This window comes from Bos taurus, chromosome 20 (genome assembly GCF_002263795.3).
Source record: "Bos taurus isolate L1 Dominette 01449 registration number 42190680 breed Hereford chromosome 20, ARS-UCD2.0, whole genome shotgun sequence".
In the NCBI taxonomy this organism is placed as follows: Eukaryota; Metazoa; Chordata; class Mammalia; order Artiodactyla; family Bovidae; genus Bos; species Bos taurus.
This window is the reverse complement of record NC_037347.1, coordinates 17,658,066-17,675,188: the sequence shown is the minus strand read 5'-3', so window position 1 is coordinate 17,675,188 and position 17,123 is coordinate 17,658,066. Positions and strand designations below refer to the sequence as shown.

The 17,123-nt window shown below is 44.8% G+C and overlaps 1 long non-coding RNA gene across 1 annotated transcript in view; it reads left to right on the top strand.

The window, feature by feature from the left end:
• LOC107131561 (uncharacterized) overlaps positions 1-17,123 on the top strand; it is a 119,772-nt gene that overhangs the window by 36,185 nt on the left and 66,464 nt on the right. Inside the window, exons 3-5 of the long non-coding RNA XR_001494451.3 lie at positions 8,589-8,683; positions 10,332-10,459; positions 11,526-11,639. This is a non-coding gene — a long non-coding RNA (uncharacterized lncRNA). The remainder of the gene's footprint in view (positions 1-8,588; positions 8,684-10,331; positions 10,460-11,525; positions 11,640-17,123) is intronic.

Here is a 17,123-nt window from a genome sequence, read left to right as displayed (position 1 = left end):
AACCAGCCTGGTTCACAATGACCATTCAGTCTGAGTCACCCACCAGCCTGATTTCCATGTTGACTTTAATTTTAAAATATATTAAAAGCACAGGCCCTTGAATCGCTAGGCTTCTTTGGTTCAGGCAGGTCTGTAGGCAAAGGATGGGTTCCTCATTAGTGTCAGGCTTCTTCTCCATCAAGTCTGCAAGGGTATTGCCACTGGGGTGTTCCTCTCTTATTACACTAGGAAAATTGGTACTCTATGAGGGTGTTGCGGATGCCCAGCTCAGATTGACTCTCCGCTCTCAGCAGAGTTCTGGAAACTTGGACCAAATTCACCTAGCATCAGAAAAGGCTGTAGGGAGTTGTGTATGAGCCTGGAGAATAGGAAAGCCTGCTTCCCTTTCAGTAAATTTGTAAGAAAAATCAAGTCATCTCAGGTACTATCAGTCTGGCCTGGAAGAAAACTTCATGAGACTAAACATTGACCTTCAGGACAACCTGTACCACATTTAAACATGATGCCGAAGACTGAGTTCACTAAGGATCCCCTCTGGAACAAACCATTGATTCTTAAATAATAGGAATTGATCTCTGAAGGAAGAAATGCTTCTTATTTGTCTGGGCTCTATATAGTCCTCTGTGTGCCAAACATCAAAGTTGCCTCAACTCCAGTTGCAGACGATCCCTATGGAACTCTTGGAGATGCAGTGATGGTAAAAGCGTGGTTGTGGAAGACAAACTCATGGCCATGGAGCAGTGATGGTGATAGAAGATAGTAAGATGGCTCAATGTATCAGTCCCAAGCCCTTTTCTGACCTGGTTCAAAGAATGGGGGGGACATTTTTCAGTTCTGGATCATATAGAAAAAACATACTCCACCTGGTTGTACTGACTGGCTGAAACTATAAAAACAAGACAAAGTGGATGAGGACTCTGAAACATAAAAAGTAGAAAGTAATTTGGGGAAGAAGACCAGAATTTGGAGTACCGTTGAACTGGTGGTGAATTTATCATTTTTTTTTTCCCCTCCAATATCCTCCCATCCTGAACTCAACACAGCCTGAAAACAGAAGTGGGCTCTAGGGAAAAGACTTGAAGAGCTCCAGGAGAAGCTGGTTCAAGGAGTGAGAAAAGACACTGCAAACTCTCAGAGTATAAAAATTCATCGTTGAATTTTTCTTTTCTCTGTTCCCTTACACCCCAGTCCCCAAGCAATCCCTTAATGGCAGCAATGGGAGCAAAGAAAGCAATATGGAACAGAAATCAATGAAATTGAAAACAGAAAACAATAGAGAATATAAAAGAAGCCAAAATTTGGATCTTTGCAAATATTATTAAAATGTATAGACTTCTAGCAAGATGGAGAGAGAGAGAAAGAGAGAGATTAAACAGAAAGAAAGAAAGACTGTGAAGAGAGGGTCAAATTACTGAACATGAGAGAAGATACTGGTATAGACCAAAAGAAAAAAAAAATCATCAGGGAATACTGCAAACAGCTCTATGCACATACATTCAACAACTTAGAAAAACTGTGTTGTTTTCTTTGGAAAGCTCAAGCTACCAAAACTCACCACGTTGAATAGCTTTATGACTATTAAAGAAACTGTATTTATAGTTTAAATCTCATGAAAAATAAATCTCCAGGCTCAAATGATTTCACTACTCAATTCTCCCAAACATTTAAAGAAATTAGACCAATACTATGCAATTTCATGGAGAAGGAAATGGCAACCGACTCTAGTACTCTTGTATGGAAAATCCCACGGACAGAGGAGCCTGGTAGGCTACTGTCCATGGGGTCGCAGTCCGGACACGACTGAGCAACTTCACTTCACTCACTTCATACTTTATCGCTGGAGAAGGAAATGGCAACCTACTCCAGTGTTCTTGCCTGGAGAATCCCATGGACAGAGGAGCCTGGCGGGCCATAGTCCATGGGGTCACAGAGAGTTGGACACTGCAGTGACTGAGCGCATGCAATTTCTTCCTGAAGATGTTCATGTTCCATGAAGATGCAACACTTCCCAACTCATCTTATGAGGCCAGTATTGACCAATACCAGATCGATTCTATTATTTCATTGATTTCTGCTCTCATTTTTATTACTTCCATTTTCTTTGTTTGCCTTGGGTTCATTTTGGTATGTTTTTCTAGATTTTTAAGGCAGAAACTTAGATTATTGATTTGAATACTTTCTATTTGCAGCATTAAATATTTTAAGTAACCACTTAATGCTATAAGTTTCCTTCTAAACACTGCTTAATGTGCACCTCACAAAGATAACACACAAAAAAGCTATAGATCAATAGCCTTCATGAACAGAGACACAAAAAACTCTTTAACAAGTATTAGCAAGTCAAATCCAGCAATATATAAACATACTTTGCCAGGATTACTTGTAATCCACTATATTAACAATCTAAAGAAACAAAATCACATATTCTTTTCATTCGCTTTTCATTCTTTTCACATGCAAAAAAGCATGTGACAAAATTCAATATTCATTCATGATAAAAATTCTCAACAAATTGGAAATGAAAGGGGCTTCCTCACACTAATACATGGCACCTATTAAAAGCTTGTGGCTAACCTCATACTAAATGGTGAAAGACGATGTGATTTACTCCTATGGGAACAAGGCAATAGTATCCATTCTCACCACTGCTTTTCAGTGCTGTACTGGGAGTTCTACCAAGTGCAGTAAGGCAAAAGAAAGAAATGAGTCACATACTGGGAAAAGAAGAAACCCTATTCACAGGTGACATATTTTTCTATGGTCCCCCTAGAACCAATTCAGTTTGGTCACTCAGTCATGTCCGACTCTTTGTGACCCCATGAACCTCTGCTGCTGCATCACTTGAGTTGTGTCCAACTCTGTGCAACCCCATAGACGGCAGCCCACCAGGCTCCTCTGTCCCTGGGATTCTCCAGGTAAGAATACTGAAGCGGGTTGCCATTTCCTTCTCCACCATGAACCGCTAGATGAGTTTAATAAAGTTGCAAGATACAAGGCAAACACACAAAAATTAATAGTACTTTCATATACTAGTAATGAACAATAAGAAACCAAAAATTTACAACAAAACCACAGTTTATCGTAGCTCTGAAAACAGAGTATAGCTATAAATACAATGAAACATGAGCAGTATCTGTTTGTCTCAAACTTCAAAAGGATGAAGAAAGAAATTAACAAAGACTTAAAGATGGAGAGACATCCTGTTTGTAAGTTGAAAAATTCAATGTAGTGAAGAGGTCACTTGATCTTAAGTTGATCTGTAGATTTAACACAGTAACAATCAAAATCCAAGCAGGTTTTTTTTTTGTAGGAATAGACAAGCTGATTCTAAAATGTGTATGGAAAGGCAAAGGAATTAGAATTGTTAAAATAATTTTGAAACAGAAGAATGAGTTGGAGGAATCATACCACCCAAAATAAGACTTATAAAGCTAGAGTAACCTAGATAGTAAGTATGGTGAAAGTGAAGTCGCTCAGTCGTGTCCGACTCTTTGTGACCCCATGGACTTTCGCCTACCAGGCTTCTCTGTCCATGGGTTTCTCCAGGCAAGAATACTGGAGTGGGTTACCATTTCCTTCTCCAGGGGATCTTCCCTACTCAGGGATCGAACCCGGGTCTCCCACATTGGAGGCAGACGCTTTAACCTCTGAGCCACCACAGAAGTACATATTGGCAAAGGACAGGCACATAGATAAAAGGAACAGAGTTGAGTCCAGAAATTGACCCCCAAATATAGGGCCAACTGATTTTTGACAAAGGTGCAAAAATGACTCAATAAAAGAGGTATATTTTTCAACAAATAGTATTAAAACAATTTAAAATCCATATGTAAAAAACCAAATCATGACCTAAACCTCCTACTTCATATAAAGAAAAAAATAAGAAAGTGAAGTCGCTCAGTCATGTCCGACTCTGCGACCTCGTGGACTGTAGCCTACCAGGCTCCTCTGTCCATGGGACTCTCTAGGCAAGAATACTGGAGTGGGTTGCCATTTCCTTCTCCAGGGGATCTTCCCAACCTAGGGATCGAACCCAGGTCTCCCACACTGCAGGCAGATGCTTTACCCTCTGAACTACCAGGGAAATTAACTCTAATAGGAGAAAACCTTAATGAATGTACAAAGAGTTTTTTAAACATGAACAAAAGTAAGATTTACAAAAGAAAAAAATTGATAGATGTACTTTACCAAAGTTGAATTTTTTTAATTATTTATTTTATTTTGGCTGCACTAGGTCTTTGTGGCTGTGTGTGGGCTTTCTGCGGAGAAGGTGATGGCACCCCACTCCAGTACTCTTGCCTGGAAAATCCCATGGGCGGAGGAGCCTGGTGGGCTGCAGTCCATGGGGTCACTAGGAGTCGGACACGACTGATCAACTTCACTTTCACTTTTCACTTTCATGCATTGGAGAAGGAAATGGCAACCCACTCCAGTGTTCTTGCCTGGAGAATCCCAGGGATGGGGGAGCCTGGTGGGCTGCCATCTATGGGGTCGCACAGAGTTGGACACGACTGAAGCGACTTAGCAGCAGCAGCAGTGGGCTTTCTCTGGTTGCTGCAAGTGGGGGCTACTCTGAATTGTGGCACATGGGCTTTCCATTGCAGTGGCTGCTCTTGCTATGGAGCTCTGTCGGTGCACGGACTCAGTAGTCATGGAACGCAGGCTCTGGGCACAGGCTCAGTAGTTGTGGCGCATGGGTTTAGTTGCTTCTGTGGCATGTGGAATCTTCCTGGACCAGGGATCAAACCCATGTCCCCTGCAGTGGCAGGTAGGTTCTTACTCACTGTACCACTGTGGAAGTCCTCAAAGTTAAAAACTTTTGCTCTGTGAAAGACACTATTAGGGGGAAAAAAAGATACTATTAGAATGAAAAGTCAGTACATGTTAGGGAAATATATTTACAAGTTACATGTCTGAACAAGGACTTGTATCCAGAATATATGAAGCTCTCTCCAAAGTCAACAGGAAGAAAACAAGCAACCAGTTAAAAAGTGGACAAAAGAATACCAAAGAGAACTAAAGGATGGCAGATAAGCACATAAACAGATGCTCAACATCGTTAGTCATAAGGGAGATGCAGATTAAAACCAAAATTGTATACCACTAAGAATCAATTAGAACGGCTAAAATATAAAAAAGCTCACAACACAAAGTGCTGGTGAAGAGGCAGGGTAAATGACAAACTCTAATAGGAATGCAGAATGGACTAACCACTCTGGAGCACAGTTTGGCAGATGCTTATAAAGTTGAACACATCCTTACTGTACCACCTAGCAGTCCCACTCCTGGGTACTTACCCTAGAGAAGTGAAAACTTATCTTCTCACAAAAACTGATACCAGAATATCTGGAACAGCTTCTTTGATAATGGCCCATATCTGGCAATAATCCAAATGCCCTTCGATAGGTAAATGAATAAACAAACTGTGGTGCTTCCATCCAATGGAATACTTATCCAGCGATAACAAGCACCAATTTGGATGAATCTCAAAGGCATCTGAAAGGCATTCGGAGTGAAAGAATCAAATCTCTAAAGATTATGTACTATATGATTTAATTTATATGACAGTGTCAAAAGAACAAAGCTATAGCACAGAGCTAAGGAATATCTCAAGGGAACTTTCTGGGTAATGGAATTGTTCTGTATCCTGATTTTGGTGGTGGCTATATGTGGCCATACAAGTGCTAAAATCCATAGACCTGCACATCCACACACACACAGACACAAAGTCAATTTTACTGTATCACGATTGAAAAACAAGGTAGGCGCAAACGTGTTGAGTCTGCCTCAGGAGGATCTCCCCAGGCTCATTCTCCTTGGGGGCCCAGGCCTTCCTTTCTCTCCTTGCTCCCTTTGTCCCAGTCTCATGGCCCTCTTCTTTTCCCTCCAGAGCTCCATCATGGCCAGGCTGTAGCCCTTCACAGTGCCTAAGGCTTTGGTTTTGCACCACACTTTTCTTGGTTAAGACTAACCATCAAAATCCCCTGCACTTTGATCCGATTCCCTTAACAAGCCAACAAACAACAAAAACAAAATCCGTCGTTGCTTTCCCCCTTTCTCCACCTCTGCATCCAATTCATCTTGGAGTACTGCTGGTTCTTTCAGAACAGATCCAGAACCTAATCACCACAGGCATCGCCAGGCAGAGCATGGCCATTCTAGGCCCCAACTATTGCAGCTGCCTCCTATCGGGTCTCAATACTTCCAGTTCTTCCCTGCTATTGTCTGTCCTCAACACAGCAATCAGTCATCCTAGTAAAACAAATATGTCATTTCTCTACTGAAAATTCTCCAATATCTTCAAGTGATTTAGAATAAAAGGCCTACTCTGGCCTCTAAGGGCCTTTTGAACCAGCCCTCACCTGCTTTCCTGGCCCTTTCTATTCCCATTCTTCCTCCCATACTGCAGACCAGTCATTCTGATCTCCTTGCTCTTTCTAGAAGATGTCGTTTATTCCCACCTTAGTGCTATTTCCTCTGCCTGGAAGTAGCTTCTCGGAGATATCTGCATGACTGCTGCTTCAGATAGTTTAAGATTCAGCCCTAAAGTCACTTTCTGAGAGAGAGAACTTCTCTGACTGCTTGTTTGAAAGAGCCTCCCTGGTCTTCCAGTCTCTCCATCCCCTTAACCTGATTTATTTTCTCTCAACACTTAGCCACCTGCATGTAGCTTTCTTACAGATGCTGACTTCCTACTGCAACTCAGAGTCCAAACTCCTTACTGTCCCCCTGCAAGATGCTCTGTGGTCTGGCTCCTGCCTTCTTCTCTGAAATCACCACCCTCTCCTCCTCTTGCTTCCCTGACTCCGTTTCCCCCTGTCCAGGTACCCTGACTTCCCTATGTTTCTGGAACATGCAAAGCAGGTTTCTATGTCAGGATCTTTGTGCTGGCTTTCCTGTCTCTGTGGAAAGCTGTTCCTTTATGCAGCATCCGAGCATATTCTGCGCAAAAGTTGCTTAAGCAGAAACCTTATTTGACTAATGAATCTAAAACAGCAAGTCCTTCATCATCTGGTATCCCCCTTCCCTGACTTATTTTCTATTGCATTTGTAACTGCCTGATTTTTGTGTATGCATATGTTTTTGTTACGTGTTACCTGTCTCTCGTCACGAGGCTGGTGAGAGCTGGGACCTTGTTTTCTTTGCTCCTGTCTCACTCTGTGCATGCTAATGCCAATTTGAGGACGACTGGTGCAGGGAGGCACTGGGACTATCAGGAGCTCTCGGGGTGGTGTGCGGGAGCCCTGGCAACTCTCCTGTTGTTGCTGCCTGTGTCTCTCCCCTGGTGTGAGCTCTGTATGGGCAGAAGCCAAGAGGCAGTGCCCAGCACATAGTGGGTACTTGGGAATAGTTGTAGAATGAATACCTGAATAAAGAAATGATACAGGCCTTTGGGTATCTAAAAAGGATTTTGCCGTTTCAAAGAGGAGATCTCCACGTTTTAAATGGAAAGAAATGGTATGAATTAGGGGTAGGAGGGTACAAAATTTGGAAGCTCTTTCTGACATCTTTACATTTACCCTGGACTGGTAAACATATTTTGAGGCCCTTCTATTGACCTTAGGCTAGTGATGACATATTTTAATATGGCCTCAGTCACACACAGCTCTCTTCTCAGTTCCTCCTACATGTGTCCCCTCCCCACTCAGCTCCTGTGCCTGGACCATCCTCCCAGCCCCGAGCCTTCCCAGAGTCAACTCTTCCTCACCCTCGCATCTTAGCTCAAGCCTCTCTTCCCCAAAGTTCCCACCAGATCAGGACCAGGGGGGCACAGCTGTGATTAACACGTGTTCGTAGGATTCCTCAGGGAAGGTTCCCGTGAAGGGGGAGCAGTGGCTGCATTTGCCCGGCCATTCTCTCTCCTGGAACCCCACACTGCCTGGCAAGGAATAGACTTAATGAAAGATTTGTTGGATGAAAACATTCATTCATTCATTAATGAAACAAAAGCTACTAACTTTTCAGTAGAGCCCCAATTTCAGGATGAAGCAGTGAAGGCAATTGTTCAAACAAAAGGCAAAGAAATGCATTCAGCTTTTAACTCCCGGTACTGTTAGAATATGAAAGATGCTGTGGTGTGCAGGGCATGGGACGTGGGACAGGTGGGTTTCTAGGGGTCAAGAAAGGACAGAGGAGCTTCACTGCTGCTGAGCTCTGCCACTCTGACCTGAGCAGGCTTCCTCATTGTTTGAAGTATAACAGGACCAAACCTTCAATCCAGTAATACAGCTGGTGCTCAGATTTTTTTTTTTTTTTACATTATGTGAAATTTTCTTTGTGCCTTTCTGCTGAAACTCAAATGATAAGAATAAGAATAGAAGAGATCATTGAAATCAGCTCCACATAAGGTGACCTTCAGGCAGTCAGCTGTGTCCCACTGAGGGTTGCTTGGCCACATGTGCGTTTGGCAGGGAGGAGGGGTTTCCAGAGGCTCCTTGTCAGGAAGGTGTGGAAGTGAGTCAGCTTTCAGGTAAGGGACGAGGGACACTGGTCCGGCCCCCTTTAATAGGGCACTCCTCCTGGAAACTCCGAAAGTCTGTGCCCATGCTTTCTCTGTTAGTCTAACTTCAGTCTTCTCCCTTACCTAGCCTCTGCAGGAAAGGCTGAAGTGGTGTGTGCCATGCCTGTTGCTCATTGGAATCACAAGGGGAGATCCAACAGTTCCGAAGCCATGGCTCAGATGGTAAAGTATCTGCCTACAGTGTAAAAGACTTGGGTTTCAATCCCTGAATCAGGAAGGTCCCGTGGAGAAGGGAATGGCTACCCACTGCAGTATTCTTGCCTGGAGAATTCCATGGACAGAGGAGCCTGGGGGGCTACAGTCCCTGGGGTCGCAAAGAGTCGGACACAATTGAGCGACTAACACTTTTACACTTTAACACTGCCTGTGACCAGTTAACCTAGGTGATTGGTAGGGTCAAGGTATCGGTATTTTTAAGACGCTCCCTAGATAACTCTGGAGTGCATCCAGAGTTGACATCCACAGGAAGGCATCAGCACAATCAGCCGATTTCCCTTTTTCTTCTTTCCTGTTCTCCTTCTGGCTCTCAGATGGGCTAGATGGTGACGGTGTATGTGGTAGGCAGACCTGTGTGATGGCTGCCAGGCGTCCTGCCACCTGCTACCCCTGTCCTTGTGGAACTTCTGCCCCTGGAGGGCGGGCTGGACTTGAACTCCAATCAGCCTAACCATCCAGAGGAAAAGGGTCAACACAGCGTGGGGGAGGTGAAATGAAAAGCCCTGCATAATCCACAAGCCTGGGGTTTGTCTGGGTCAATGGTGGGTCAATAAGCTTCACCACCTCAGGTCTCCTCTGCCCCCTCCCCTGCACTCTAACCCCAATCCAGTGGGGATGGTTTGGGGGTGATCAGCCCCTTAGTGCTGTTAACATCCTCAATAGAACCTTTCTTCAAGGCTTCTGGTTCTGCCACCTGCCTTCTTTTCCCCTTCGGCTTAACCTTGGCCACCTGGTCTGAACTGGGTGTTGGCATCCTGGCCCTGTTCTTTCTCAGCTAGAGGAAAACCTCTTCTCAAAGCAGAGCCAGCCAGGGCAGTGTTTGGCACAGCACAGCCACAGAAGCTGCTTCTCTAGGTCGGTATTACATTCGGTACTGTGGTGTGAACCCACCACCGGGGCCAAGGTCTACTTGGGTGCCCTGGCTCTGGCGGTGAGTCACTCTTGCATGGTCTCTGCGAGGGGAGATCAAACTCAGGCTTCCTGACCAAACCTCACTCCTGATGTTTCTTCAAGGAGATGTGGACTCCCAGGCCAATTGGTTCCTCTCCCTTACATTTTCCCCAAGCGTCAGAAGAACTACTCTGGGGACACTCGCCATGTCCCCAGCTCCCCTCAACCCAGAGGTGCCAGCAGCTCTTTTGTTGGTTTGGTTCTCCACTTAGATCATTGAAGTGATTTCAGATCCAACTGGGCAACACTCAGCATTTCATTTATGTCTTGGCAAGGTTACCATGTTATTACTTAACTGTGCTGCTGCTACTCAATAAGTGGGAACTGATTGAAATAACCACAGGAGTTGCTGGATTCCCCTAATTTTAGCACAGAGTTAAAGCTCACTCCCACAGTTGGAAGTTAAAATAGGCTGCCAGCCCACAGAAATGCCCACCCACCACACCTAACTGTCACACCACTGATGCCTGTCAGGGAAGGAGATGCAGAAGGCTGCAGAACATTCTTAGAAGCAAGGTTCTTCTCCTTGGCAGATGCCTGAGGTCATTTTGGCCTGGCTGAGTTTCCCTCAGACCCTGTGCCTGTGGAACTTTGCATGGCTGCTTTTAGATACTCCTGTTTTCCTCCCTAATTTGTTTAACAGGCAGTCCAAGTACAGAGTACACGTTAGCGCAATGGAAGAGAACAGAAACTTCTGTTTGGGGGTGCCACTTTAAATGACTCATTCCTGGAGGCCAGATGTGTGGAGGGCAAGGACCCTGAGAAATCAAGGTAATTTGGAAAGCATAAAACTGATATTTAATCCAGGCTAACTTGCTTTCTTAGTGTCATGGCAATCAACCACAAGCCACATGCCACAGCTTGAAGTAAAATCTCGAGTAAACAGCTTCTCGTATGATTCCCCCAAACCCTATCCAATTCTTTTCGTTTTGTTCTATTGAAAACTGTATCTTACCAGAATTTTGAAGGAATTCTATGAGAAGTGAGTTCTTACAGTGTGCCTACTGCTTAATGTTTCTAGTCACTGGTCAGTTGCAAGTTCTCTTGCTCCTATCTTAAGTCATCATCTGCCCCTAACACCTTAGCACAGCATTATGGGTCAGACTGTCAGGGGAAACTAAAGGAATAGATTAGGCGGAGTTTTTACCAAAAGAGAAAAGGTTTTATCCATAAGGTATTTCCTGAGAGGATGCCGGGCAGCTCCCAGAGTTCTGTCAAGTCTTCGGTGCCGGTGTTGGCCATTCATTTCTTCTCTCTCCATTGCCATGGCCACCGTCTTCTCCCAGGCCTCAAGGCTGGCAGCTGGGCTTTGCTGGAGTCTTGGCATCCATGTGGGTTATCAGGGCCACATTGCTCTTCTTTAAAGATAGCTTTTCCCTGCCACTGTTCTGCCTAAAAATGTCCAGTGACTTTCTGTGGCCTGTAGAATCCAGTCCAAATAACTTAGACTGCCAGTGATTTAACTGGTTCCTAATGGCATGCCCTCCTAGATGCCATGACCTTTTCATGAAAACTCTTTCAGCCAGACTCAGTTTTTCCTTAACATGCCCATTCCAGCTCACCTTCTCACCTATCAGCTAGAACTCCTCTAAGGCTCATCTCTTCTCCCCCTGCCCAGCTTGTTCAGTCCCATCCAATCTTCCCGCCTGTCCACATCCAGCTCACCTCTGCTGCTACCTGCACGGGGCCTTTCCTGATTGTTCCCAACATAGAGTGAGCTCCCCATGTTTTCGGATTTTCACAAGTACTTGTGGTACTATTATCCTGCTGGTGTTGTTTTTCAAATTAGACTCAAAGTTCTAACCCTTGTACCTATTTGCTACTTCATTTTTTTCAGAGTCAGTATTTTGAGCATACAAGATGGGTAGGAGTCATGGATCCAAGAAAAGACAAGGAAGCAGAAACAAAGGAGTGGACGCTTCTGTCTGCAATGTGATGCTTTCAGTGTTAGGTGGGTGCTTTCTAAGATCTATGAAAGTTCCCACTCTGGGAATTGTTCTATAACCAAGTTCTCCCGCTGTGCTATCAGGATCCCTTGTACGTGGAATCATAGTTCTTGCATATCACGAGACTATCCTGGTGAGAAAGAGACTTGGGCTGGTTCATTTTTTTTGTAAAGCTGCAAGGAAATCTAGTGCATGACCAGACTTATTCACACATTTACTGAATCAGGCCAAGCTTGGAACTAAATGATGAAAATGAAAATTAATCAGGGACTCCCCTGGGTCTCACACATGGCAGTTTTGAGTCGTCTTTTTTTTTTTTTCACTATCACAATTATTTTTCTTATTCATTTTCTTTGGTTGAATAGACGACTGTAAAAAAAGGGAGGGGGGGCAGAAGTAGTGATGGAAAGGAATAAACCCATGGAAACAGTGAAATAGCTGCAGAGATAAAATTAGGCAGGAAGGAAACAAAAGCAATTTCAGTATCTCTGTGCGAGGCACGCAGACCTTTCCTTGCCAAGACCCCTGGATCAGGTTGTCTGATGAGGTGGCAGGTGCTTCCTCGATTCACACAGAAAACAAGCCGGGGGCCTCTCTCACTGTGGCGGCTAGTTACATAAACACTGTGTCCTGTGCCTCCTTTATGTTCCTCCCAGAAGAGATGAAAACGACCCAGTAGTTGAGAAAAGAGAGAGAAGGCTTTGTGCCTTTTCTTCTTTCATGAGGACTTAAGGTAAAACTCTTCTTGACATTATAAAGTAGGGTTACGTCCCCTTTACTGACTTTTTGTTGAAAAACCAAACCACAATAGAAAGCAAGCAATCATATAGCATTTTCACACCCCAGAACCTCACTCATCTTGGTAGAACAAAATGGCTTTAACATATAGAAACCTTTTCTTCTCACACTGATTAACAAGTAACATTAGGCATGACCCCAGTCAGATTTTTAAAACTTGCTGAGTACCTTTCATGAAGACTTGGAAACTGCGTAAGACTCTTTCTCCAGGAAGCTGTGTTTGACACTTTAACAGTATTGCCTTAGCAATACAGAGAAGGCAATGGCACCCCACTCCAGTACTCTGGCCTGGAAAATCCCATGGATGGAGGAGCCTGGTGAGCTGCAGTCCATGGGGTCGCTAGAAGTCAGACACGACTGAGCGACTGCACTTTCACTTTTCACTTTCATGCTTTGGAGAAGGAAATGGCAACCCACTCCAGTGTTCTTGCCTGGAGAATCCCAGGGACGGCAGAGCCTGGTGGGCTGCCATCTATGGGGTCGAACAGAGTCGGACACGACTGAAACGACTTAGCAGCAGCAGCCTTAGCAAGAGCAGAAAACATTCAGAAGGCAAATCAAGAATTTGTCCCAAACAGAGTGCTTTCTTCTGAGCACGGGGATGGTTTCTATATGAGATGTCAGTGTAGTTTCTATATTTGCCATAAAAATGTCCATGAAAGCTAAACTATTGCTCAGTTTTTTAAATCAAGCAGAGTTAGCCAAAGTGCTTTGTAGAAGAGACTCTCAGGAAAGGACCAGAGAGTGGTCATGATGACTAATCAGCGGCAGGAGCGGGGCTAACCAGTATTGGCGGGGAGGGACCTCAGGGCCCTGGGGACCTGTCAGGCAACTCAGATTCCTTCAATTGTTGGAAACAGTCCTCTGGAAGGGACACAATGAGTTAATGTGCTGATTGAATGTACTGCCAGCTGCTAGTTTACTCTAGTACAGGAAGGCTGCTTTCCTTACACACAATTCTTTGTTGTGTTGTGCTAAAGAGAAATAAATATATAAAAGCCTAAAAGGAAGCCTTCCATGCTTTATGTCTGCTAAAATTGTCAGGACCATGTGCCTTGAGGGTATGTGCACCATGCTTGCTTTGCAGGGTTGTTGTGAAAGAAGATGGCGCTATCAGAACCAGCCCATACACTTCACAGCTTGTAAAGAACTTGCATATACATTTTCTCAGTTGAACCTTGCAACATCAGTGGGAGGCCTGGAAGGCTGATGTTGTTATCTCTTGAGAGGGAGTGACCATACTGCTGCAGCATACGGCAGCTTTGCTTCAGGAAGCCCCAGTTTATTGTGTTGCATTTTTAAGTAGTATTTTGTATCGTACAAGGATGTTTATGGCAGCAGTGTTTATAACAAGGAAAACTGGAACCAACCTAAATGTTTGTTAGTAGAGGACTAATTAAACTATGGAACTGGCCTAGGTAGAATACTATGTAGCCATTCAGTCCAGTTCAGTGGCTCAGTTGTGTCTGACTCTTTGCGACCCCATGAATCGCAGCACTCCAGGCCTCCCTGTCCATCACCAACTCCCGGAGTTCACTCAGACTCACGTCCATGGAGTCAGTGATGCCATCCAGCCATCTCATCTTCTGTCATCCCCTTCTCCTCCTGCCCCCAATCCCTCCCAGCATCAGAGTCTTTTCCAATGAGTCAACTCTTCGCATGAGGTGGCCAAAGTACTGGAGTTTCAGCTTTAGCATCATTCCTTCCAAAGAAATCCCAGGGCTGATCTCCTTCAGAATGGATTGGTTGGATCTCCTTGCAGTCCAAGGGACTCTCAAGAGTCTTCTCCAACACCACAGTTCAAAAGCATCAATTCTTCGGCGCTCAGCCTTCCTCACAGACAGAATGTGGTCCACTGGAGAAGGAAATGGCAAACCACTTCAGTATTCTTGCCTTGAGAACCCCATGAACAGTATGAAAAGGCAAAATGATAGGATACTGAAAGAGGAACTCCCCAGGTCAGTAGGTGCCCAATATGCTACTGGAGATCAGTGGAGAAATAACTCCAGAAAGAATGAAGGGATGGAGCCAAAGCAAAAAGAATAGCCAGCTGTGGATGTGACTGGTGATAGAAGCAAGGTCCGATGCTGTAAAGAGTAATATTGCATAGGAACCTGGAATGTCAAGTCCATGAATCAAGGCAAATTGGAAGTGGTCAAACAAGAGATGGCAAGAGTGAATGTCGACATTCTAGGAATCAGTGAACTAAAATGGATTGGAATAGGTGAATTTAACTCAGATGACCATTATATCTACTACTGCGGGCAGGAATCCCTCAGAAGAAATGGAGTGGCCATCATGGTCAACAAAAGAGTCCGAAATGCAGTACTTGGATGCAACCTCAAAAACGACAGAATGATCTCTGTTCGTTTCCAAGGCAAACCATTCAATATCACTGTAATCCAAGCCTATGCCCCAACCAGTAATGCTGAAGAAGCTGAAGTTGAACGGTTCTATGAAGACCTACAAGACCTTTTAGAACTAACACCCAAAAAAAGATGTAGCCATTAGGAATTAGAGGTGTGCTCCGTCGCTTCAATCATGTTCAATTCTTTACGGCCCTGTGGACCATGGCTTGCCTGGCTCCTCTGTCCATTGGAGTCTCCAGGCAAGAATACCGTAGTGGGTTGCCATTTTTTTCTCCAGGGGATCTTCCTGACCCATGGATTGAACCCGAGTCTCCTGTGTCTCCTGCATTGCATGTGGATTCTTTACCCACTGAACAACCTGGGAATTAGACAGAAGTGAATTCATTAGTGTTTAAGTGTATTCTCTGATGAAGAAAATTATTCAGAATATATTTAAGCCAATAAGCAATGCATGATCCCTTTGTGATAAGAAAAATGTGCGTGGTAAAATAATGCTTATCTTTGGTGCTGAGAGTATGTGTACTATTTGTTTTCTTTCTCATCCTTGTCACTTCCAATTTTAATGTTCATCAACATTAGCAAAGTGTGAGTCAGCATTTACACCCAGATTAACTTATAATCATTAATGGAACAGATACAGCTCTACCTCTGGGCTTCCTGGGTAAAATGGTCCCCATGCACACAGGTATATCAGCCAAGGTCCTGGCAGGGACCTGAGTTCAACCAAATGGTGGAGATGTAGAGTGTTGATTAAGCCACAGTTTACAGTGGTGTGGCGTGGGTGAGGGAAGCAAGCAAGGGTGACTAGGCACCCAGACACTAGGAACAGAGGGAAGAGCCATGAGCAGCCTTAGGGCACTGGGTCTAGAGGAGGAATGGGGGCGGGGCTGTGGAGGAGGGGACCCTTGATGGAAGCTGTAACAGTGAAGGCCATTGCCCTTGTCAGACACCAGTGAAACAGGGAAGCTCTGATCTAATCTTTCTCTTTTTTAAAAAATTTATTCATTTTTTATGTAGGCCATTTTAAAAGTATTTGTTGAATTGATTACAATATTGCTTCTTTTGTTCTTTTTTTTTTTTTTTATGCTCTGATTTTGGCCATGAGGCATGTTGGGATCATAGCTCCCTGACCAGGGATTGAACCTGCATCCCCTGTGTTGGAAGGTGAAGTTTTAACCACTGGGCTGCCAGGGAAGTCCCCTCTGATCCTGTTCTCCTGCCTTTTTTCTTATCTACTGATGCCTCCCACTGACCAAGCCCAACTGGAAGCCTGCTGACAAGGGGATCTGGCTAAACTGTACATAGAGGTTAGCCTCCCAGGGCACAGAAGAGGGCCGAGAGTGCAGGAAATGGGTCTGGTGATGGGGAATGTGCAGCAAACACAAGGAGAAGAGCCCCCTCCCTCCCCCTAGCCCCCTCCCCGCCCCAGCCCACGCTTGGTCTCAGTTCTCTGGAGAAAATGGGTATCTCTTAGCCAGGAAACTGAAACAGAAAGGAAGCACCTCTTAAAGCTGTGTGAGGTGAGTGACTTGATTTTGCTGCCTGTGCTCAGAACCTCAAAAGCATGGAGACGGGATCACAGATCACCTGGCCCACGTGAGCACAGAAAGTCTTTGTGGAGTGTTGTACAGAGATAAAATGGTACATTCTTGGATCCCAGTAATATCATCTCTGCTGCCTGGGGGAAAAGGGGGACTTCCAGGGAAAGGAAGACCCAAGTCATGACGATCTTGCTGTTTCCTGCCGGCCCATCTCTGCTCACATGTCCTCTTGCGCTTCAGTGTCTCCTTCATCAGCCCCCGATGAGAGCAGAACTAGAGAAACAGTGGCAGCCCGTGACTCCTGAGCGCTAACAAGGTGGCCAGCACTGCAGGCTCTAACCACTTCATATGACCAACTCATTAAGCCTCTCAGCAACCCTGTGAAGGAGGTAACACCGTTCCCACTCCACTGAGTGGCTCAGAGCACGCATAATGCAGCCAGCCCGCTGGGCTTTGAATCCTGCCTCTTCCACTTCCCAGCTGTGTGACTTGGTTTTCCCACTTGTAAAATGGGGACAATTACAGTGTCTGCTTCATGAGGTCATTATGAGGAGTAAATGAATAGATGTAAGTAAAGGGCTCTGCAATGGGTCTGGTGCTTTAGCAAGCAGCCGGTAACTGTTAGCGGTTTGTTGTTCAGTCGCTAAGTTGTGTCCGACTCTCTGTGACCCTATGAACTGTGACCCACATACCAGGCTCCTCTGTCCTCCACTATCTCCCAGAGTTTGCTCAAATTCATGTCCATTGAGTTGGTGGTGATGCTATCTAAGCATCTTACCCT